This window comes from Triturus cristatus, chromosome 8 (assembly GCF_964204655.1).
Source record: "Triturus cristatus chromosome 8, aTriCri1.1, whole genome shotgun sequence".
In the NCBI taxonomy this organism is placed as follows: Eukaryota; Metazoa; Chordata; class Amphibia; order Caudata; family Salamandridae; genus Triturus; species Triturus cristatus.
This window is the reverse complement of record NC_140591.1, coordinates 1,394,819,857-1,394,844,778: the sequence shown is the minus strand read 5'-3', so window position 1 is coordinate 1,394,844,778 and position 24,922 is coordinate 1,394,819,857. Positions and strand designations below refer to the sequence as shown.

Genomic DNA, 24,922 nt, shown 5'->3' with positions numbered 1-24,922 from the left:
TGCATGATTTCAGTGACATATATCAAAATCTGAACATAGAATGCTGACAATGAAGATGTGACATTAGAGTAAATATCATTGTGCACCTCTTAATGAAGTTAGATGTACTGAAATGGCCTTTGAATGTGCTTTATAAATAAGCGAGATAACCAGCAATGAAAACGACAATGTAGAGAATAGTTATTACTGAGAATCATCAAGACTGATATCCCTTTCTTTTGCCTTGCATAGGCTAGGCCCTCCATCTGTGCATGTAAAACGCTCTGTGAAAGATATGGTCAATTTCGAATTATATATAAAAAATGTTATGTGTTGGTTTTGTAAAGGAATCAAGAAATTATTTTTAAACTATGTCCAAAGATGTTAGTAGTGTTTTTAAATTTTTTTTTTCGTATATGTTCTTTTGATAGCCCTGAAGAAGTCTCATGGGAGACGAAACGCGTTGGCTATGATTATGAAAATATGAAATATGACATGGAAGAAATCTTCACTCAAAATCAATAAAGAAGAAAATCTCAACATGCTATATGTGTCGTATGCTTTATCATGAGTTTACTTGTCACTTTGAAAAGATACAAAAGTGTTTAAATACTAGGAGATTTTACATAAGTATATAGTGCTGAACCTCTTGTGTATTCATATGTTGTTGTAGGACTTTGTCCCACATTGTTGAGAGTAAAGAGGGTAGTACTCTCTGGTTTCGTGCACTATCTTTGAGTTATTTACGTTAACCCCTAGTATTTGTTAGGTGCGGTTCTAATCAGCCTCAACCCTTTCCGTTTGTGTACTTATACCTCAACACTAGTATATAACGCTCCGAGGTAGACATATCCGATATCAATGGGAAGAACAAGGCGCGCAAGGGAGGCGGGGGGGGAGGGGGGGGGGGAAGAGTGAGGGGGAAGAGGGAGAGGGCGGAGGCGACCCCGAAAATCACAACTGCCATTTCCGTCAACCTTTCTTACGCACATGATGCCTTTTAGACTTTGACTTACTTAAAGAACAAGTTACTTACCTTCGGTAACGATGTATCTGTAAGAAACATTAGTTAGTTAGATTCCTCACCTTAGAATATCCCCAGGCGTCAGACTGGATACGGAAGATTTTTCGTCAGCAATACCCCTTGCGCGTCGCTAGGCGTCGTCTGCGGCTCCGCGTCCGTCGTCGGCGTCGTGCGCCGGAATGACGTCGTCGGAGTACTTAGACGCCGCCCTCGCGCGCTGACGTCAGTTCTTGTACATAGCTTTCCGCGCCAGGAACGCAGAGCCATGCAAAGACCGACACTGGTGCCAAAAATAAAATCTAGGGGCCTGAAAAGGATAACCTTAACCCTAGATGTCAGTTCGCAGAACGGGGACGATGGGTGGGTGGGTGAGGAATCTAACTAACTAATGTTTCTTACAGATACATCGTTACCGAAGGTAAGTAACTTGTTCATCTGAAAGAAACACGTTAGTTAGATTCCTCACCTTAGAATAGATACCCAAGCAATACCATCCCCGGTGGTGGGTCTGCGAACCAAGATCACACCAGAAAGTCCTGGAGGACAGAACGGCCAAAGAAGCCATCCCTCCGGACTTGGCTGTCAAGGCAATAATGCCTGGCAAACGTGTGTAGCGAGGCCCACGTTGCCGCCTGACAGATGTCCTGCAAAGGGACACCTCGTCCCAAAGCAGTAGTAGCCGCCGTGGCCCAAGTAGAATGGGCGCGCAGCCCAACAGGAGGGTCCTTTTTTGCCAAGGAGTAACAAATTTTGATGCACAAAACGACCCACCGAGAGATGGTCCGTTTGTGCACAGCTTTCCCCTTCTTAGCACCCACGTATCCAACGAAAAGTTGGTCGTCCACCCGGAACTGCTTTGTGCGGTCCAAATAAAAGGAGAGCGCACGTTTTGGGTCCAGACGGTGGAGCCTCTCTTCCTCTTTGGAAGGATGCGGAGGCGGAAAGAAGGTGGGCAAGGTGACAGACTGCCCAAGATGAAATGGAGTCACCACTTTCGGAAGAAAGGAGGGACGAGGCCGAAGGACAACCTTGTCCGGATGAACAGAGAGAAAAGGAGGCTTTGAAGATAAAGCCTGGATCTCACTCACCCGTCTAGCCGAGGTGATGGCTACCAGAAAAGCAGTCTTAAGCGTCAGCAGACAAAGAGGATAATTATGAAGAGGCTCAAAGGGAGCGCACATTAGAAATGTGAGAACAAGATTCAAGTCCCACTGAGGCATTACAAAAGGGACAGGAGGGAACGTGTGAGTAATGCCCTTTAGAAAGCGTGTAACTACAGGGGACTTAAAAAGAGAAGGCTGATCAGGAAGCCGCAAGAAGGCAGAGATGGCAGCAAGATAACCTTTCAGGGTGCCCAGGGCAGAGCCCTGCCGGGCCAGAGAAAGAAGAAACAGGAGAACCTCAGAAAGAGGGGCGGAAAGGGGATCCACAGCCTTTGCTATGCACCATGCCACAAATTTGTTCCACCGGCAGGCGTATACCGTCTTTGTGGAGGGACGCCTGGCTGCCAGAATGATATCACAGACTTCAGGAGGCAAGTCAAATGGCATCAACTGCCGCCGCTCAATCTCCACGCATGGAGGTGGAGACTGGACAGGTTCGGGTGGAGGACCGTTCCCTGCTGCTGCGACAGAAGATCCTCCCGAAGGGGCAGACATATCGGAGGATCGGTCAACATGCTGAGTAGCTCGGGATACCAGTACCTTCGTGCCCAATCCGGAGCCACCAAGATGACTTGGGCCCGGTCGTGCCTGATCTTCTTCAGCGCTCTGGGCAGAAGTGGTATAGGCGGAAAGGCGTACAACAGACCGCAACTCCACTCGTGACGAAAAGTGTCGCCGAGCGAGTGCCGCCATGGAAATTCCAACGCGCAGAACTGCTGACATTGCGCGTTCTCTTCGGTGGCGAATAGATCTAACCAAGGCTCTCCCCACTGCTGAAAGAGACCTTGCGCCACTTCGGAGTTCAGACGCCATTCGTGATCCATCATGCACCGGCGGATGAGTTCGTCTGCTCTGGCGTTCAGAGAGCCCGCCAGATGTTGAACCACTAGGGTGACGCCCTGGTGTTCCAGCCACGTCCAGAGGTGCAGAGCCTCCTGACAAAGGGTCCACGACCCCACCCCGCCCTGTTTGTTGCAATACCACATGGCGGTGGTGTTGTCCGTGAACACCTGCACGACACTGCCCCTGACAGAGGGAAGGAAGGCTTTCAGTGCAAGCCGGATCGCTCTCAACTCCAACAGGTTGATGTGGAGACGAGACTCCGCCGGAGACCAGAGGCCTCTGATCTCCACCTCTCCCATATGGCCACCCCAACCCAGGAGGGACGCATCCGTCACTACGACATGCTCCGGTTGGGGAAGGGAGAGGCTTCTGCCCATGACCCAATCGCGGTCCGTGAGCCACCACTGCAACTGCTGTGCAGTGCCCTCCGAGATCAAGACATGGTCGGACAGGTTGCCGTGATGCTGGGCCCATTGAAACTTCAGGTCCCACTGCAGAGCCCGCATGCGCCGCCTGGCGTGATGCACTAGTAGGATGCAGGAGGCCATCAGCCCCAGAAGCCGCAACACTAGCCTGACCGAAACCCAGGATAGAGGCCGAAAGATGGGAATCAGGGCCTGAATATCCCGGACCCGCTGTTCCGGTGGATAGACCCGGAACTGCGCCGAATCGAGAACTGCTCCGATGAAGAGGAGCTTCTGAGAGGGACTCAAGTGTGACTTCGGCACGTTGATGGAAAATCCCAGCAAATGCAGGAGATCCGCCGTAGTCTGGAGGTGGGAGACGACTGTCTGGGGCGAGCCCGCCTTCAACAACCAGTCGTCGAGATAGGGGAAGACTGGAACCCCTGATCTGCGCAGATGAGCTGCGACCACCGCCATCACTTTCGTGAACACCCGAGGGGCACTGGTGAGGCCGAAGGGGAGCACGGTAAACTGAAAGTGCTCTTGGCCCACCGTGAACCGCAGGTAACGCCGGTGGGCCGGCAGGACGGGGATGTGGAAATATGCGTTATGCAAGTCCAACGCTACCATCCAGTCTCCAGGGTCTAGGGCAGCTAGAACCTGAGCCAAAGTTAACATTTTGAACCTTTCCTTCCGGAGGAAGGCATTGACGTTCCGGAGGTCCAAGATAGGGCGCAGGCCCCCTTTGCCCTTCTTGGGCACCAGAAAGTAGTGGGAATAACAACCACGACCTACTTCTGGGCTCGGAACGCGCTCGACGGCCCCCTTGGCCAAGAGGGCCGAAACTTCCTCATGGAGAAGATTCAAATGATCCCCCGAGATACGGTGGTGCTGCGGTGGCATGGCTGTAGGGGTCATCTCGAAGGGGAGGGAGTAGCCCCTTCGGACGATTTGCAGCACCCACCTGTCCGATGTGATGGACCGCCAGTGGAGCAGGTGATGGCGAACTCTGCCGCCCACTGGAGTGGAATGGGCCTGAAAGCTCGGACTAGGAAGGCTTTGAGGCGGATGCTGCCGGGGTGGATGTGGGCTGGCCTCGTCGTCCTCCAGAACCGCCTCGGCGGAAACCACGTCCGCGACCACGCGCAGGTTGGTTCTGCGGCTGGTGGCTAGGCGTACGTGAGGAGGCACCCCTTCCTTGGCCACGAAAGGGGCGAAAAGCAGAAGTTTGCGACCGCGGGGCCGAGAGGCCCAAGGACTTGGCCGTAGCCCGGGAGTCCTTAAAGCGATTCAGCGCACTGTCCGCTTTCTCGCCAAAAAGGCGAGTGCCATCAAAGGGCATGTCCATGAGAGTGCTCTGGACATCGCCCGAAAATGACGTGGACCGCAGCCAGGCGTGACGTCTAAGCGCCACTGTGGTAGAAATTGCCCTACCCAGCGAGTCCGTAGTGTCAAGCCCACATCGGATAGCGTGTCGTGCTGCATTCCTCCCATCGGCCAGAGCCTGGGTAAGTCGTGTCCGGACCTCCTCCGGACACAGGGGCAGCACGTCCTCCACCGCATCCCACAGAGAGTGGGAATAACTGTCCAAGAGACAGGCGGTGTTCAAAGACCGCAGGCCCAAACTAAGGGAAGAGAACAGCTTCTTGCCAAACTGTTCCAGTCTCTTGGAATCCCGGTCCGGCGGAGCGGTCGGGAAGGAGGATTGGGAGGTAGAGGCCTGGATAACCAGGCTCTCGGGGGTAGGGTGTTGGGACAGAAAACTGGGGTCGCCCGGAGCAGGGCGGTGGCACCTGGCGACGTTCCTGTCCACAGGAGGAACTGTGGAGGGCTTGGACCAGGTGCCCTGCAGAACGTCAATGAGGGCCTCATTGAATTGCAGCAGAGGCTCAGTGGAGCTTGCTGCAGACTGAAGCACCTCAGTGAGGACGTTAGTCCTCACAGCCACGGCAGGTAGCTCGAGCCCAAGGGCTGCGGCCGCCTTGCGCAGCACCACAGAGAAAGCAGCGCCCTCCTCCGAAGCCACAGTCGGAGGAGAGACGAATCCAGTGTCCGGAGAGGTATCCAGGCCACTGGCCTCCCCCAGTTCATCTGCCCAGTCCTGTGACATTTGAGCCTGAGCGGCCATAGGATCCTCGGATCCCTCCCAGTTGTCCCCATCATCCGATTCCTGGTATACAGGAGGAAGGAACGGAGCCGGGCGGTAGACATAATGTGTCTCTAGCGGCGCCGAACGCGGCGTCCATCGACGCCGTAGCGGCGCCGGGCCCGGAGCGGGACTGAACTGGGGCTCGACGTCGAGCGGAGTTGGCGTCGGGGGTGGTACCGGTGTCGACGCCGGCGGAGGAGGCGTGACGAGGTCGACCGGCGTCGGCGGGGACTCGGGAACGGGTCCCTCGGGCGCTTGCGGCGTCGAGGCCGGAGCCGTCGACGGCGCCGGGGCCGGAGCCGCCGGCAGGCAAGGCAGCCCTGTCGGGTCCGCGGGGCCCGAAGGCGCGCCAGCGGGCGTCGACGGCGGAGCCAGGCTCCTCATGGCCGAGAGGAAGGCACTGACCTCCGCGGGCGTCGCGTTAGTCCCAGGGACCAGCGGGTATGGGGACGTGCGCGGCGCCTGCGGCTCCGCCGGAGTCGCGGGGGTGGAACCACCCTGACCCTCGGCCGAGTCGCGCGACCGGCGAGGGGAGTCCGAAGAGCGGTGTCGCCTCTTGGACTTCTTGGAATGCTTCGACTTACCCGAAGACTTGGATCCCGACGACCGATGGTGACGTCGGCTGCGGCTCCGCGACCGATCCTTGGACCTCCTCCTGGACCGGGATCGAGAGGCTCGCGGGGCCGAGTGGCGGATCTCGAGAAGCTTACGGGACCGCTCCCGTCTAGCCTTCGAGGTCAGGGCCTTGCAGTCCGAACACGACTCCGCGTCGTGGTCGAGGCCCAAGCAGTAAAGGCACCGGCGGTGATGGTACGTAACCGACATCAAGCGGCTACAGTCAGCACAGGCTTTAAACCCAGGCATCCTACCGGCACCGAAGTCGACAAGATCAAAAAGGATCGAAAAAGTTAGTCAAAAAATGACTAAAGGGGTAGCTCTCCCGGATCTGCGCTTACTGGCGCGGAAAAAAGAAGAACTGACGTCAGCGCGCGAGGGCGGCGTCTAAGTACTCCGACGACGTCATTCCGGCGCACGACGCCGACGACGGACACGGAGCCGCAGACGACGCCTAGCGACGCGCAAGGGGTATTGCTGACGAAAAATCTTCCGGATCCAGTCTGACGCCTGGGGATATTCTAAGGTGAGGAATCTAACTACCGTGTTTCTTTCAGATTATGTCGAACTGGGACAGGATTTCGCACAGGACCGACACTTTGACTAGAGGGAGCAGACCTCTGTTTCGGACATAAACTCTTATGTTTGGCGAGTTTTGCCTCCCGCTCCCTGATCGTCTTTAAGTGCCAGAGGGCACGTTTATTGCACCATTTCGAGTTTTGGCTGGCGCCCACCAACCACAGGCCTATGCAGTGTCGATCCATCGCTTCTTGCAATTACCGCATGGCTTTCATTTTCTTGTCGAGACATCTTTGACACATTGTCTGGATAAATTGGAGTGGTCTGATAAACAATACACTTGGGGCCATATGTAGGTGGGCTAATACCGGTCGGTAACGGCTGAAAATCGGTAAATTTTCTGTTACCGACCGGTATTTAGCCCTTTGAGATGTAGGAGGCTGGATTGAAGGAATCGGTAATTTACAGATTCGGTATTTTAAGAAATCGGTAAAATACCGAATCGGTAAATTACCGAATCCTTAAATCCTATGTAGGGAGCACTCAAGTGAGTGCATTTTTGGTTTAAGGATTCGTTATTTACCACCAACTACAAGTTGATGGTAAATACCGAATACCTTTTCAAAAGCAATTTTGTGCTTTTTTAAAAGTGCCATGTGGCAGACATACATGCCCTTAGGCGCCACATGTGCACACATGCACGATTCAGGGGTGCAACAGGGTGTCAATGTGACACCCTGCAACCCTTGAATATGCTCCCCCTATTACCGATTCAGTATTTACCGAATCGGTAATAGTGAATGGCTTCCCATTCATTCCTATGGGCCTCCAGGCCCATAGGAGTGAATGGGAAGGTATGCCTTATTACCGATTCGGTAAATACCGAATCGGTAATAACGAATATTAAAAAATTTGGTATTTAGGAATCGGTAAATAGAAATTACCTACATATGGCCCTTGGAATCTACACCAATGGTGTTGAAAGAAAGGAAGAGGGTGGCATGCAGGGTGGCACTTATATAAGACTCAACTTCGTCAGGGCAGTATGAAGTCACTGCAGCGTTATACAGCACCACCTAAAGGGCATGTGGGGTGGATTGCTGAAAAAAACTCTTGTTCTAGTCTGGTGCCTGGGAATATTCTGAAGCCAAGGATTCTCCAGTTAGAAGTATCAATCAGAAATCAAAAAAGCGCTCACCACTGGGGGAGGTTGGGAGAAGCCGTAGCACTTAAGGGGTTATGAACATGGCAATATGAAAAAGGAATCAGGTGATTATATGCAGGCTGAAGTAGTGGTCTAGCAATCTTTCAGACCTCTCTCTGCCAATGAAACTGCAAACTTAAAGATGTCTGCTATCACATCCTAAAGTGGATCAAGTGTTCAGCCGTGACACAAAGTTAAAATAGCCCACCTACTCCAATATATCACCCTTGTGGAAAGTGATCTAAATGCCAAGAAATTCTCCATCACATCAGAAGGTGAAAGATAAGTGGATAGAGCTAACTCCTCAAGTTTCAAGCATAAGGACTGAAAAGAAGTATAGAATAGGGTGAAACAATCTCTTGTGCTGATAGAGAAGGTGTTTCAATGGTGATTGGCGGAGTGATGAACAACAACTAAACTGAAGTAGATTGGAGTACCAAGGATGCATGACCCACTCTGGAGCAAGCTGTCTTATATTCTATAATACTTTCTGAATGGATGACACCAGATGGACTGCATGATGCAGATTGACCACCTAATCTAGAAATCCAGAAAGAGAGCCTTTTCCAGCTAGCGTACAGCTGTTACCTCCCTGGAGCAAAGTCTGTGCTTTTCATTGACTTGCAAACATACCTATTCCTGGCTTGCCCCAACTTAATTCCAGTAATACCACTCTCAATTCCAATTGGTTTGAGTTTAATTTTTTTCCTGATTCTACCATAAGTCATTGATCAATACCCTCTCCAAAGGACATCCGAACCCGATGAAAGAGACATCTGTTACCTCTGTAAGTTGTGTATAGATTATATATATTGGAGGTAGAAACATACAATTTAAATGTGGCAGGCTAGTGTGGATGACAAATCAAGTCTGGCAGTTGACCAAACAATGTGGTTGAACTGAAGGCACAGATTGCATTGTAAAGATCTTTTCTGTAAGGATGTGTGGGGGACTAGGAAGACCCAAACCGCAACTCAACTGATCACACTAGAGCAGATTTTAAAAAAAGGTAAACGTCTGGTGAACACGATCGTTATTTCAGAAGGTGGGAATGCCCATAGAGATAGTTTGTTTAAATAGGCTCCTATGAAATAGTAGTCTCTCTGATGGCATCATAAAGACTCTGCTGTTCCCATGGAATCTTAAAGCTTATAAAATAGTGATTGTGTAGTGTACATTTTCTAGTTATTTGGAAGCCAGTTAAGGGTTGAATTCAAGGTAGAATTCAGGTAAAAGTAGAATTGGTGGCCTTGGTGATTCAGATGAGCCACAATAACCACCATCTGCTTTCGAGAAACTCTTGGAGCCAAAGCAAGTCCAAAAGGAAGAACTGCAAATTGAAAGAGCTCACCCCTTCCACAAATATGAGTAAGCTTTGGTGACAATTATGCAATGGAATTTGAAAGTACACATCTGAGAAGAGATGCAAGACCAAACAGAATACTGTTTCTTCAATGCTCGTGAATAAAAAAACTATAGGGAATAGCACCCCAGTCAATGTAAGGATCAAACCTCTCTATTGCTCCCTTCTAGAGCAGGAACTAAACCTCTTTCAGCAAGATGTGGGTATGGGGTGTTTTGCGGGTAGGACTGATAGGCAGGAGCATCCTCTCAAATGAAAGTGAATATCCTGACTCAACTATCCATTGGAGGGGAGGAGGAGCCTAGCATTCAACCAAGATGGCCGCGTAGGCACAGGGCTCCCGAGGGCCTCCACAACTTCCCACGTCTATCCTTAATTTATCCTGATTCTATCGACGGGCTTCTACGGGCGAACCTAAGTGGAGGTGATACCTGCTGTCCAAATTCAAATCGGACATCGGGAACCGGAATAGTATCGATTCCAAGTTGGCGGCCTACTCCGGACCTTGCCCCGGACTCGAGTTGGCATGGTGCCCGGGCAGAAAGTGAACAACAACGGCATGCAGGACTTGGGCCAGTGCGCACCCCCTACTTTCACTTTCGGTTTCGGGTCTCCTCGCTGAAACTGAGGGGCCTTGGATTGTCAGCACACATTTATAGTGGGACGATTGGGTATCCTGCCTGCTCTTGGACACTAGCCGGGACTACCTTTTGGGATCGCCGAGGCTCCCTAGATTGGTTCTCCGGGGATCGCTCATCGTGTTGGTGGCCGACACCCTTGGCGACCATCAGACAATGGCAGCTAGATTGGACGGAGATAAGCAAAAATCCAAGACGACTAGGCGGGGAGCTCATACCCAAGCTAACAACATGGACCGCTATACCCAGTCGAGAGGTTCCCCTGGTGGCCCGCATAAGTCACCGGAGAGACCCAAGGATGGCCCGGGATCGTCAACGGAGTTAACATTGCAGGACGTCATGGGTGCCATCGATGAGATGAAAGCGGCGGTCAGCCAGCGATTCGATACATTGGCCCATAAATTGGACACAGTTTTGATCGACGTTAAACTAGTCAGAGCGGACCTTTCACAAACGAATGAAAAGGTCAAATCCTTGGGTCTGACGACGTAGAGTCTGGTAACGGACGTGTCTGACCTGCAAGCCGAGGTCCGTAATCTGCGGACTTCCACTGCTTTGTCTGTCCGTCGACTGGAGGATTTTGAAAGTAGGGCTCGGCGGAATAATGTGCGCATAATCGGGGTGCCGGAGAAATCGGAGGTCCCTGCGGCTGACCTCTTCGTGGAAGACCTTGTGATCAACCATCTCGCGCCCAAAGGCTTGAGTAAATTCTTTGCGGTTGAGCGGGCCCATAGAGTTCCGGGTGGTAAGCCCAAACCGGGCGCTCCCCCACGGCCCATCGCCAGAATTTTTCATTTCAGGGACAGGGATGCTATACTGCAGGCCTCGAGGGTGAGTGGGCCGACGAAGTTCGAGAACACTCATAAGTTTCTACCCGGACTTCACACAATTGGTCCAAAAGCAGCGACAGGAGTTCATGGGTGTCAAACGGCGACTGAGAGACATGGACCTGAAATATGCGATGCTCTTTCCGGCCAGGTTGCGTGTTGAGTTTGAGGATTGGACGCACTTCTTTGATCGGCCGGAGGAGGTTGGAGATTGGCTTGATACCCTGCCTCAGCAACGACGTTGAGAGGGACAGACCGAAGGGAACGGAGTGGGCTCGGCTGGACAGGAGTAGACTTTTGGTTCCCGGTGACTTCAGACTATTGTGATGACACTTCCATATTTTGGTTTGGTGTTTCTATTCAGCGCCTTATCCTTCAATGCCCGGGGGTTGTGGGGTGCTCAGTGAGGCTCTTTCCTCCTCTGGGTTTTCTTTTTGCAGCGTAGTTAATGTTAGGGCGACAGGCACACTGCAAGTTGGGGGGGCTACATGGGCTCACGCAGGGGTGCAGGGTGGGGGGGAGTTGTAACGGGAAGGCTGGTGGGGAGGGGGGATCGTTGGGGAATGTTTGAATGTTCTAAAAGGCAACGTCACGCCATACGACTGGTGGTCGGGATCGTGTTCTCGGGGGGGGGGGGGGGGAGTTGTGCGCGGGGATGGGATGGGGGATAGGGGATTGAGAGTACTCTCGTGGAATGTGAATGGCTTGGGGGATAGGATTAAACGTGGAGTAGTGCTGCAGTTTTTGAAACGGCTGTCGCCAGATATTGTCTTTCTGCAGGAAACGCATCTAATTGGGAATTCTTGCCATGCTATGAATAGGAGGGGATATCGTCTCGTTGTGCACTCTGGTTTCACTTCTGGCTCACGTGGGGTGGGCATCTTGATTAGAGCCTCTCTCCCGTTGGAGTTGGACGATGTGATCCATGATGATAGAGGGCGGTATGCTGCACTTGTTGGCCGATGGGAGGGCAGAACCATCTCGCTCGTTTCTGTTTATGTCCCACCAGGATTGCAGACCGTAACTTTCGCTGATTTGGGGCGAATGGTTCTGGGACTCCCGGGGTGGGTTCTGGTGGTGGGGGGCGATTTTAACTCGGTCGTATCTGGCGGGGCGGATCGTCACCCTCCCAGGGATCTCCCGGGGGCACAGGCCTGGCTGAGTGAGTTTATAGATACCCTCGGACTGATAGACTGCTGGAGACTAATGCACCCGGGGCAGGCGCAATACACTTTCCACTCAGGAGCTCATGGGAGTTTGTTGAGACTTGATTATGTCCTTATGCCGGCGGCCCAAGCTGTGATGATTAGAGAAGTAAGACATCTGGCCCGGGGTATTTCCGATCACTCCCCACTACTGTTGCGCATTGGGGTCACCCACGGGGCTGAGGGGAGGGTGGCACCGATTAACCCCTGGTACCTGCGTGATCCTAAAATCCGGGCGGACCTGGTCAAGTCTATTGAGCGCTATTTCACTGAAAACGTGGGGTCAGTGTCCTCTGCTGTCTCGTTATGGGAAGCCTTCAAAACAGTGCTCCGTGGGCAGGCTCTTTCTCTCATTTCCCACTCCAAGAAAAGCAAGACTGAAGAGGTGGTTCGCCTTGAAAACGACATAGCCAAGTTGGAGGGGGACCTGGAGCTGGGTGTTACGAAAGATACGTTGCATGTTCTCAGTCTTAAGCAGCTTGACTACAGAGCGTTGGTTACTGACGCTGCCAAAGTGATGAGTAGAGAGCAACAGGGGCGCTTATACGATGTGGGGGACAAGGCTGGTAAATTGATTGCATGGTTGGACAAGAAGGAGAGAGCGAGTCGAGTGGTGCCGGTTATTGAGAGAGCGGATGGTGTGCGTGTGACTGACCCTGTGGAAATTGTTGAATGTTTCGCGACTTATTTCCGCGACGTATATTCTCCAGTCTCGAATAGCCTTGAGGATGACTCATCTGTTGCTGAGAGATATAGTGTTGCCGTCTTTGTCAGAGGCGGATAGGGTACTGATGGATGCGACGTTGTCGCCTGATGAGATTGCTTTGGCTATTCGCTCGATCACTTCTGGCAAGGCCATGGGTCCCAATGGCCTTCCCATTGAACTGTATAAACTGCGCCCGGACAAGATGGCGCCTCATCTCCGCGACATGTTTCTCGAGGCACGTGACGTGGGCTCCCTCCCCTATGATCAGCGTCTCGCTACCATAGTCGTCATTCACAAGGAGGGGAAGCCGCGGGATTGGTGTATTTCTTACAGGCCCATCTCCTTATTAAATGCTGAGCCTAAAATTCTTGCTAAGGTTTTAGCTAACCGCCTGGTTGGGGTCGTCGGCGACTTGATCCATCCGGACCAGTCCGGTTTCATACCTCACCGTAATACGGCCCTGAACCTGAGGCGTCTTCATGGAGTGCTCGCCAGAGCGGAGTACATACGTGAACCGGCCGTCTTGGCGTCCTTGGATGCCACTATGGCGTTCGATACCCTAGAATGGCCATATCTTTGGGCGGCGCTTGCGAAATTTGGTTTTGGCCCCGGGTTTATCGGTTGGGTGAGGTTGCTGTATGAGGAACCGTTGGCCCAGGTAGTTGTGAATGGCAGAGTGTCGGCGCCCTTCGGGTTGGGAAGAGGCACGCGGCAGGGTTGTCCGCTGTCACCCCTCCTCTTTGCACTTGCCCTGGAACCTCTGGCTGCCTGGTTATGATGGGAGCCCTCATTGCGCGGCATTAGGTGGACGCCTGAATTTGAGGACCGCATCTCTTTATGCGGACGACATTCTCCTGTACCTCATATCTCCCCGGCAGTCTTTGATAGTACTGGTCGATGTTCTGAACTCATTTGGTCGCAACTCCGGCTTGGTCATTAACTGGGCCAAGTCATGCGTCTATGTTCTCTCTGGGGACGCTCCTCTCCTTCCGCGTGGCTGCCCTATCCAGATTGCGCTGTCAGGGTTTAAATACCTGGGAGTGTTCATAACTTTGGACCCCGTGGCCCGTTATGAGCGGAACCTACTCCCCCCACTCCAACGACTGAGGGCCGACGTCTCGAGGTGGCGACGGCTTCCGCTTTCGCCGCTCGGGCGCGCGGCGTTGTTTAAAATGATGTCGCTGCGACGATTCCTGTATGCACTGCAAAATACACTCGACGTCATACCGGCCCGCTATTTCCGTGAGGTGGAGAGCCTGCAGAGGCGGTTGTTCTGGGAAGGGCGATCCCGAATCGCTCTCACAAAATTGACACTCCCTTGGTATGATGGAGGTATTGCACTCCCCGATATCAAGCGATATTATTGGGCGTCCCAATTGGCGGCGGTGAACCACGGGATGTACGGGCCGGCCCTGAACGCGGCGTTCGAGATGGATAAAATGCTATTGCCTGGGGGGGATTATAATAGAGCACTCTATTCGAAGTCTCCTGGTGTGCAGTTGACAGGCCCAACAAAGATAGCGGTACGGGTGTGGCATGCTGCTAATGCTGCGATGGGTTGGAAGGACCGCCTGACTCGGGCGACTCCACTGTATGCTTCGGAAAGGCTGGGCTGTTTGTGGAAAACCAAAGGGTTTGAGAAATGGGATATGATTGGCATAGGTAGGGTGAGTGACCTCTGGGTGAAAGGGGAGTTTAAAACGTTTGAAATGCTGAAAGCGGAATATAAGCTAAATGATAGGGAGTATTTCCGGTATGCCCAGGTCCGTCATGCGTTGTGCTCGGTTTTCCCTGATGCTACCGCTATCCCAGAAAATTCCCCGCTGGAGGATAGGGTGCTCGATGGCTACGTGCCTGACAGCACAATCTCCTTGATCTATAAAAAGCTTATCAACGATCGGGCGGATCTGTTGACCCGTTTGAGGGAGATCTGGGTGGCTGACGGTTTGGAATTAGATGATGAGGACTGGGTTTCGGCAATAGCCTCCCCGCGGGAGGTGGCAATTCCGGCCCGCCTTCGGTTCGTACAACTAAAGATACTCCATAGAGTGTACGTCACTGGTCCCCGCCTGATGCGCATGGGTTTCTCCGTGGATGGGATGTGTAAGTGTGGCTGTGGTTCGCTGGGTACTTTCCTTCACGTTATATGGGAATGCCCTGAGGTGGCGCTCTTTTGGCGTCGGGTGCATGCGGTAATGGAGGAAGTCACTCACGTTGCTCTGCTTCCAGAAGCTAGGAGATGCCTGCTGAACGTGTGGGAGCCAAACGATTATAATGTGGCACAGACGCGGTGGGCGACTTTGGGAAATATGGTGGCCAAATGCAATATTGCCCAGTTATGGGGTTCCCAGAGGCCGCCCACGGTCTCGGTGTGGAAGGAGAATATGGATTGGTGCATGTTTAGAGAAAAGACGGTGTATGTAGCGAGAGGCAAGCCGCGGAAATGGACTGGGTTGTGGGGTCCGTGGAACGCTTATCGCGGAGACATTTGTGCCCCTCCACTGGCTGTTGTATTGGATGCCTCTTCGTCCCCCTAGCCGAGCATTCCTCGTCTGTTAAGTTACGAGTGTGTTACAGTTTGCTTTTTCCTCTGTTCCCGTGCCCCCCTCCCTTCTCTGCCGCTGATCATTGATTCCCTACCCCGGGGAGCGCGTCCTGTCCTTTACAATGTCTATTGCCTTGTTTGTGTGTAATGTTTCTTAGTTTTAAATTGAAAACTGAAACCGTATTTAATATTGTCACTCAACCATCGCTTCTGCCTTCACTGGGTGCGAGGATGGACTGACGGGCTCCCCGGATTGACCAATCTGTATAACGGTGAATGGTACGTCTCATGCCACTTAGCGGCCGGCCCAAAGGGTTGTAGGCCCATGTCTGTAACCCCTTGAAGTCAAATAAAGGTTTCTTTTAAATAAAAAAAATAAAAAAAGAACTATCCATTGGACCCCAGGGTCCAAAGTGATTTGCACCTAATTTTGAAAGAAAGATTTCAGATAGCCTCAACTAAAAAATCATGGTTATGCAGCATCGAGTTTTCAGCTGACGGTTGTAGCTATTTTCTTATAATCAATCCTCTTCCACTATAGCCACGAAAGTACAGATGAGGAGGTTGAAATTGTGGCCTTGGTTTGTTGGAACTGGTGACTAAAGCCTAGAAGAACAAGTTAGTTACCATTGATAACATTGTTTTTGATGGATACAGGGGCTCCCACAGACTCCTTCGATGAGCTGCAACAGATCTGTAAATTGTTCATCAACGTTGAATCACGGGTGCAGAAAAGCGCTCAGCCGCTCCTGAAAGACGCCACATGTTGCTGTCAGAAGTGACACATAGGTAGCATAAATGGGGCTAGAGCAGCAGTGACATAAGTTCTGTTCAAGATTTTCTGAGCGCCAGCAAAGTCCAGGAATGTGGTGGAAGCTAAAGAAAACAACCCAAACAGAACTAACATCCTCAAGAGGGAAGGTTGTAAGGAATCTGTATGTACCTTGACACTAGTTGGACCCTCCGAATCTACCAGAGGGTCTTCACCGGTTCCTGTACTGACTCTGCTTTCAGATGCATGTTTCATTGCCGATGCCCACACTATCGCCACCATAGTCCAAGGTGACCATTGTGCTTTCTGACTCAGTCAACACAGTTGCGAATTCGACATAGGCCGTGCCTGGTTTCCATACAACCGCAATCCCCCCCCCCACTTAATGTTCCATCTCCACAAGGAAGGCCCCATACTTTGCATTTCTTGATAGGTACAGTTTACGACTGCGATTACAACACAGGTAATGAAAAATCGTTCAACCATTTCACAGTGAAAATTGGTATGATGACTTTCAAGGGGCCAGAGGCCTTGATGCCTCTCCTGAGTCTGGACTCCTGTCCCACCAGGTCCTGCCACTGAGGAGAATGCTTCTTTTGCGTTGGGCATGCGGAGGGTAGCTGAAGTTCTCGACTTCTAGCTTCCCACCTTAAAGGTCAAAACCAATGTCCTGACTGAAGTGCTCCAGCCGGGGCTAACCTGTACTGAGCCCCTTCTAATTTTTAACAAGGCACTCACTGATACTGTCCTTGGGCCTGTGCAAAACCTTTGCAATTTTCAGTTCACTGGGCTCCCTTTTTTGTCTCACTAGTGCCCCTCGAGTGTGCAAAAACATGATGGCGGTAGTACAAGCTTAGCTTTGAAGGTTGGGGTTCCAGTCTTCCCTTACCTGGAGGACTGCCTGGTGAAGACCGGCCCACCCCAGGCAGTCGTCATCCACCTTCAGACGATGACAAACCTCCATCAACAGCTAGCATATCACAAGTGGCAGGTACCACCCGGAGGTGTCGCACTCCCTCTTCCGGGAATGGGGAGAACCGTGGCTCCATCTGTTCCACCCTGCAGAGAGCGTGTAGTGTCAACAGTTCCGCATTTTTGAGTTTCCAAGGCACCTCTCGCTCAGGGACATGTGCTTGACCTGGAATTCGGCAATCCTTGTATGCCTTTCCCCCACCGCCTCTTCTGCCCTGAGATCTGAAGAAAATCAGGACTGAAAGGCACCAAGTCATCCTAGTGGCCGCAGATTGGGCACATAGAGTATGGGATACAGAGCCCCAGGCCTGAGCATCTGTCCTCCAATCATGCTGCCTCAGTCAGAGGATGTGCTGTTGGAGCAGTCAGGTAGGTTTCTGCAACCAGGGATTCACAATCTCCACCTTCATGCTTGAAGGTTGAGCGATGACAGCTGACCTCTTTCAGCTTTACTCCAGAGGTGGTTGATGATATCATGGCTGCCAGGTGTCCCTTAATGAAAACTGTATACACCTGTCATTGGGACAAATTTGTGGCTTGGTGCAGCACACAGCAGATAGGACCTCCTTTGGGCAATGTTATTTGACGGTTTGGTGTGTGTTTTGCCCTTTACTCTAGACACAGTTAAAAGGTATCTTTCACTTTTTTGCGGTTGCTGGATCAGCCGTTATTGTTTAAATCACCTATTGTGATGTGTTTTTTTAAAGTTCTACTAAGCCCTGTTTCCTTCCTCTCTGTTTGCCATGCCAAAGTGGGACCTTAATTTGGCCCTCACATATTACTTTGTACTTTGTTTAAGCTGCTGCACAGTTGTCCCTTGCAGCTTCTGACACTCAAGACAGTGCTTCTCCTCGCCATAACATCAGCGCAGTGTGTAAGTGAGCTTCATGCTCTGTGTCAACCCACCATACACCACCTTTTTCCTGGAAAAACTGGTTCTGCAGACGCGAGCATCCTTGTTTCCGAAAACTGCGATGCCGTTCCACACCAGTCAAAATATCACCTTACCAGTGTTCTTTTCTCCACCTTACCCCTCTAAGGAGAAAGCGAGACTCCATCTCTTGGACACCAAGAGAGCGCTGAGCTTTTACAACAATCATACCAGCCACCACTGGGTGGCCGTTTAGACCTTTTTGGTGTTCGCCAGAATGAAAAAAGACATGACCATATAGAAGAGGTCCATCTCCCTCTGGATCATGCTCTACATTAAGATCTGCTAAGCGTTGGACGAAAGGCAGCCTTCGGAAGGGCTGCATACTCACTCCACCAGAGCCACATTTGCTACCACAGCATTGGCAATCAGAGTTCCTGTCCTAGACATCTGGCAGGAAGCTACGTGGGTGTCCCTCCATACGTTCATGAAACATTACTGTCTGGGTAGCCAGGTTTGCAGAGAGGGAGGGGCATTTCGCCTGCTCGATACCTCATGACTTTTTGATTTGAGTTCATTCACCGACTCACCTCCAAATGGTACTGCTTTGGTATGTATTAAAAAGGTGAGGAATCTGCAGTTAGAAGACTATCAGAAGAACAAGTTACTTACCTTCGGTAACACTGGTTCCAATAAAGAGACTGTCTAACCGCAGATTCCTCACCGACCCTCCTATCATCCCCTTTCTGCGTATTGGGGTCTATCCATTACAAGATCCCAAGTCTAGGGACGCCAATTTGCCATTGAAGCTCTGTGTTTGGGTTGTCGACAGCCTCCGATGCAACTGATGTCAGAGCACTGGAGTGGTGCTTATATAGGCTCTACATGGCATTTCCTGAGCGTAATGTTGTCGGTGTAGACGTGCACCGCACCACCTACCGGTGCACAGAAGTACTGCTGAAATGTTTTTGGATCTAGTCTGATGCCTGGGGAATATTCAAAAGGTGAGGAATCTGCGGTTAGATTGAATCTCTACTAGAAAGAGCATTATCAATGGTAAATAATTTGTTCTTTGCAGCTCCTTACAAGATTGCATAATTCTGGTTATAACAACCCTAGAATCCCTTCGTTAAAGGGCAATTCTATCCAGTCTTGTTAATAGGCAGCCTTCTTAGGCCCCCCTGTACTCAGATAACTTGATTGCGGATACCTCTTTGCAGGACTGGGAAGCACACCAACAGTCTTAGACTATCTACTCTCTTTAGACACAGGAATATCTTTACCTTTAAAGCAACCTGTTTTTGAGGGCCAAAAATGTTCCACTTAAAAACGTATTGCCCCACGTTCAGGGGAACATCAATCAATCAGGATTTATAAAGTTCGGCTAATCACACGATAGGGTGTCCAGGCGCTTGCAGCCCCGGAGGCTTATTAGAATAGCCAGGTCTTGAGGGCCATTCGGAATCCTGGAAGAGAGGTGATGGTCCGGAGGTGCGTAGGGAAGCTGTTTCAGGTCTTTGCTGCAATGTGGGAGAAGGAGCGTCCTCCACTTCTGCTTCAGTAGATGCGGGAGTACAGGCAAATGAAAGGGAAGCGGAGCATAGTCTTCTCGATGGTTTGTGGAAGTTCAGGTGGTGGCTAATGTAGGCGGACCCTTTGGTTGTGTAGAGCCTTGTGTTTGTGGGTCAGCAGCTTGAATTGGCATCTCCTCTGTACAGGGAACCAGTGGAGTTTCCTAAGGTGGGGTAAGGTGTGATGTGTGTTCGTCTGGGAAGGCCGAAATTGAGTCTGGTTGTGGCATTCTGTATGGTCTGAAGTCTCTGGAGAAGGTGTGTTGCAATTCCTATGTAGAGGGCATTGCCATAGTCCAGTCGTCTGGTGATGAAGGCTTGCGTCAAGGTGCGTCTCATGTGTAGGTGTAGCCACTTGAAGATCTCATGTAGCATACGCAAAGTGAGAAAGCAGGCGGAGGAAACGACAGTGATCTGCAATTTCATGGTGAGCTTGTTTTCAATAATGATTCCGAGGTTTCTGGCGTGGTTGGAGGGAGTGGGTGCGGGTGAGTCGTAGGTCTGATGGCCACCAGGAGTCGTTCCATGTGTTGCTGCTGCTCACTACTTCCGCCTTGTCTGTGTTCAGCTGCAGGCAGTTGTTCTGCATCCAGTTGGCGAGGTTTGTCATGCATCTGTGGAAGTTGGTTTTGGTGGTGGCGGGGTCGTCGGTGAGTCAAAGGATGAGTTTGGTGTCTTCTGCATAGGAAATTATGTTGAGATCATGGGAACTGACGATGTTGGCCAACAAAATCAGATATGCGTTGAAGAGGAAGTTGCTGAGGGATGAGCCATGGGGGACACTGCAGGTGATCTCCTTGGGTTCGGAGGTGAAAGGTGGGAGGTGCATCCTCTGGGTTCTTCGGGTGAGGAAGGAGGTAATCCATCAGAGCGCGTTACCTTGTATGCCGATGTGGTGGAGTCTTTCGATCAGTGTGTGGTGGGATATGGTGTCAATGGCTGCCAAGAGGTAGAGGAGGATCAAAACTGCTGTTTTTCTTCATTCGAGGAGGGTTCGGATGTCGGCACATCGGTATACAAGGTAACGCGCTCTGATGGATTACCTCCTTCCTCACCGGAAGAACCCAGAGGATCCACCTCCCACCTTTCACCTCTGAACCCAAGGAGATCCCCTGCAGTGTCCCCCATGGGTCATCCCTCAGCACCATGCTCCAACGCATATCTGATTTTGAAGGCCAACATCGTCAGTTCCCATGATCTCAACATAATTTCCTATGCGGAAGACACCAAACTCATCCTCTGACTCACCGACGACGCCGCCACCACCAAAACCAACTTCCACAGATGCATGACAAACGTCGCCAACTAGATGAAGAACAACTGCCTGCAGGTGAACACAGACAAGATGGAAGTACTGATCTTTGTCAACAGCAGCAACACATGGAACGACTCCTGGTGGCCATCAGACCTACGACCCACCCGCACCCACCCCCCCCAACCACGGCAGAAACCTCGGAACCATTATTGAAAACAAGCTCACCATGAAATCACAGATCACCGCCGTTTCCTCCGCATGCTTTCTCACTTTGCGCATGCTACATGAGATCTTCAAGTGGCTACACCTACACATGAGACGTACCTTGACGCAAGCCTTCATCACCAGCCGACTGGACTATGGCAATGCCCTCTACGTAGGAATTGCAACACACCTTCTCCAGAAACTTCAGACCATACAGAATGCCACAACCAGACTCAATTTCGGCCTTCCCAGACAAACACACATCACACCTTACCCCACCTTAGGAAACTCCACTGGTCCCCCGTACAGAGGAGATACCAATTCAAGCTGCTGACCCACAAACACAAGGCTCTACACAACCAAATGGTCCACCTTCATTAGCCACCACCTGAACTTCCACAAATTATTATTATTATTATTACTGAGTTTTGTATCGCGCCTGGTTACCCTTGGGCATCCCCGCGCTCTTCCAGAAATAAAAAGGCACCATAACACAAGACAACGGCATTAAGCAGGGAACAGGTGGGTCTTTAAAAGTTTTCGGAAACGTAAAGTACTCATTTCAGAGCGAAGAAATAACGGAAGCGAGTTCCACAGAGTTGCAACGTTTATAGAAAATCTTCTGCCGCCAGTCCTGGCCTTCCTCACTCTCGCGACTTGCAGCAGATGTTGGTGATCCGAGCGCAATGTACGAGGGGCCTTGTAGGGTTGAACCATCTCCCGTAGGATGGGTGGCCCTTTACCCTGCAGGATTTTGTGGGCCATGCAGAGTGCTTTAAAATTCACCCTCTCTCTGATAGGAAGCCAGTGAAGCGCCTTATGCGCCGGGCGGGCAGATTGACGCCTGGGAAGATCCGTCAGGAGCCTAGCAGCAGCATTTTGTACTTGCTGCAGTTTGTTTAGGGTTGTTTCTGGGGCCCCCAGAAACAGCGCGTTGCTGAAATCCAACCGTGAGATGATGAGTCCCTGGATTAGCAGCCTCCTCGAAGCCATCGGGAGAAGAGGTAAGATCTTCCGGGCAGCCCGGAGAAGGCCAAAGCACACGCCTGCTGTTATTTTAGCGTGTGTCCTAAAAGAGAGGTCCTGCATCGAGAAGACTATGCTCCGCTTCCCTTTCATTTGCCTATACTCCCCGCACCTACTGAAGCAGAAGTGGCGGACGCTCCTTCTCCCACATTGCAGCAAAGACCTGAAACAGCCTCCCTAAGCACCTCCGGACCATCACCTCTCTTCTGGAATTCGGAATGGCCCTCAAGACCTGGCTGTTCTAATAAGCCTCCGGGGCTGCCAGCGCCTGGACACCCTATCGTGTGATTAGCTGCACTTCATAAATCCTGATTGATTGATGTTCCCCTGAATGTGGGTCAATACGTTTTTAAGTGGAACATTTTAGGCTTTCAAAAACAGGTTGCTTCAAAGGTAAAGATAGTCCTGTGTCTAAAGAGCGTAGATAGTCTAAGACTGTTGGTGTGCTTCCCAGCCCTGCAAGGAGGTATCCGCAATCAAGTTATCTGAGTACAGGGGGGGGGGGCCTAAGAAGGCTGCCTATTAACAAGACTGGATAGAATTGCCCTTTAACAAAGGCATTCTAGGGTGGTTAAAACCAGAATTATGCAATCTTGTAAGGAGCTGCAAAGAACAAATTATTTACCATTGGTAATGCTCTTTCTAGTAGAGATTCAATCTAACCGCAGATTCCTCACCTTTTGAATATTCCCCAGGCATCAGACTAGATCCAGAAACATTTCAGCAGTACTTCTGTGCACCGGTAGGTGGTGCGGTGCACGTCTACACTGACACCTTTACGCTCAGGGAATGCCTTGTAGAGCCTATATAAGCACCACTCCCGTGCTCTGACATCAGTTGCATCGGAGGCTGTCGACAACCCAAACACAGAGCTCCAACGGCATATTGGCGTCCATAGACTTGGGATCTTGTAATAGATAGACTCCAATACGCAGAAAGGGGATGATAGGCGGGTCGGTGAGGAATCTGCGGTTAGACAGTCTCTTTATTAGAACCAGTGTTACCGAAGGTAAGTAACTTGTTCTTCTGATAGAGACTTCTAACTGCAGATTCCTCACCTTTTTAATACATACCAAAGCAGTCCCATTTGGGGAGGCGTGGCCTGCAGCATGGTAGACTAGATGTGTCCGTCCGGAGCTCCGAGGGCCAAGAAAAGAGCCTGGTTAATCCTGGGGTTAATTGATTTATCCTGTACATTAAAAAACACGGTCCGAGTGCCTAAAGACGCTGTCCATGCATTGATCGGTCCAAACGGACAAAATCGGCATGTATCTGCCCAGAAAGAACAAACAAAGGCTCAGCCTCAGCCGCAAACAAGATGGCGGCGGTTTGAGCTCCGGGAAGGGGAAAAACAGAGTACCTGGAGATCCTGTGCGGAGACGGAGACCTACCCCTACTGAGAGCGGCACAGCGGCATACCAGCAGCGGAGGCGGGAGGTCCGTAACAGCTGGCATACCCGGTTGCAGGTTCGGCGAAGGAGTGTCCCGGTACACGCTGGGAAGTGGCTGCAGCATCGGAGCGGTTTCATCCTGGGAACCCCCAGGCGCTGCGGAAGAGCTCAACGCCCACGCTCCGGATCCGGCACAGGAATTAAACGCCGCTTGCTGCCCTGGGGGTGCGGCGCTTGCCAGCCACGAGAAGAAGGGCCAATTGACACGCACCGCGCACTGCAGGGGAGCGGAACAGGGAGCCGGAGCAGATCAGACCAGTGAGCCAGTGGCGAGGCAGGTAAGGCTGCGAGGACAGAGATGGGCGTGAGTAGCGCTCACGGGGTCTAGAGTGAAGAAAGATCAGCTGAGATCAACGGCGCAACGTCCTCTGGCCATGTAGTGTGAAGGCGGCAGACACAGAGAGGCCCAGGCAGACCTGAACCTGACATAGCACGGAGCGAGTCACGGGAGTCCACGGGGCCCCTGAGAGAGGCGTGAAACATTCCATAAGCTCCGGAGAGACAACAGGTGGGAATATGAGTGAGAAGACTGGGGTCTGATGCCAGAACGAATAACTCTGCAAGGGATTCAGGCACTGGGGTGTGGGCGCGAGCTGTAATGAAGAGACATTGAAACGAGCTGTAATGAAGAGACATTAAAGCACACACACAGGCAGAAGCACATAGGAGACACTCATCGGGGGAAGCCTTTTGAGATGCCCGGTGGTGTGGGAGACGAAGGAGCGCAAAAGACTGGTTCACGGGCGAAGCATAAGACGCCTGTGTGCGCCCGAGGCTGATCACCGGACACAGCGCAGCTATATAGGCCCACACCGCGGGGACGGCATTGTGTGCAGTGAGTTGGCGGTATGCAACATAGCTCGCAGTGAAGGGAGCGTAACACATCCCAGAACCAAGAGCACAAAAGTATACTGCGACCTGCTCGGAGGTGACGCTCGTTGAGGGTGTCCTTGGAAGCGACCAGAGGGCGGAGGTGGACACCCTGAGGCCCGCCGGCTGTTGTGTCCCGACTGCCCCCCTGAGCGACGGCTGCAGATGGCGCGGGACAAGGAATCCAAAACACAGAAACAAGGGAAAATGGACAAATTCGCTAAACCGCTGCAGGCACCGGACCTCTCCACTGCGGGTCCTGCGGGTCCCCCTGATAATACTGTTATCCTGCAGGCTATCCAGTCCTCTAGAGAGGTGCTTGAAGGCAAAATTGATGAGATTAAACTTTGTCAACCTGTTGCGTCAGGACCTGAGGAAGGTCTCGGAGAAAGTCACTCAAGCGGAACACCGTATCTCGGAAGTCGAAGACACCATCCATACACTGCGAGGCGAGGTCACAGTCCCGACAGCTGCCATGAAGGATGTCCTCTGGAGAGTTGATGATGCCGAAAACAGAGCCCGGCAAAACAATCTCAGCGTTCTTGGCTTTCCAGAGGCCATTAAAGGAACGGATGCTAGTGCCTACCTGCGTAAGTGGCGGTTGGATACCTTCCCGGAAGTCCATTTCTCACCATGTTTCATAATAGAGAGAGCACACAGAATACCTGGGACCAGGCACCCAACGGGAGCACCCCGTGACCATTGATTGCAAGGTTCCTTAATTACCAAGACAGGGATCTAATTCT

General features: G+C 51.6%; 1 protein-coding gene across 1 annotated transcript in view; it reads right to left on the bottom strand.

Moving 5' to 3' along the window:
- URB1 (URB1 ribosome biogenesis factor) overlaps positions 1-24,922 on the bottom strand; it is an 801,240-nt gene that overhangs the window by 61,325 nt on the left and 714,993 nt on the right. The gene's annotated exons all lie outside the window — the stretch shown is intronic.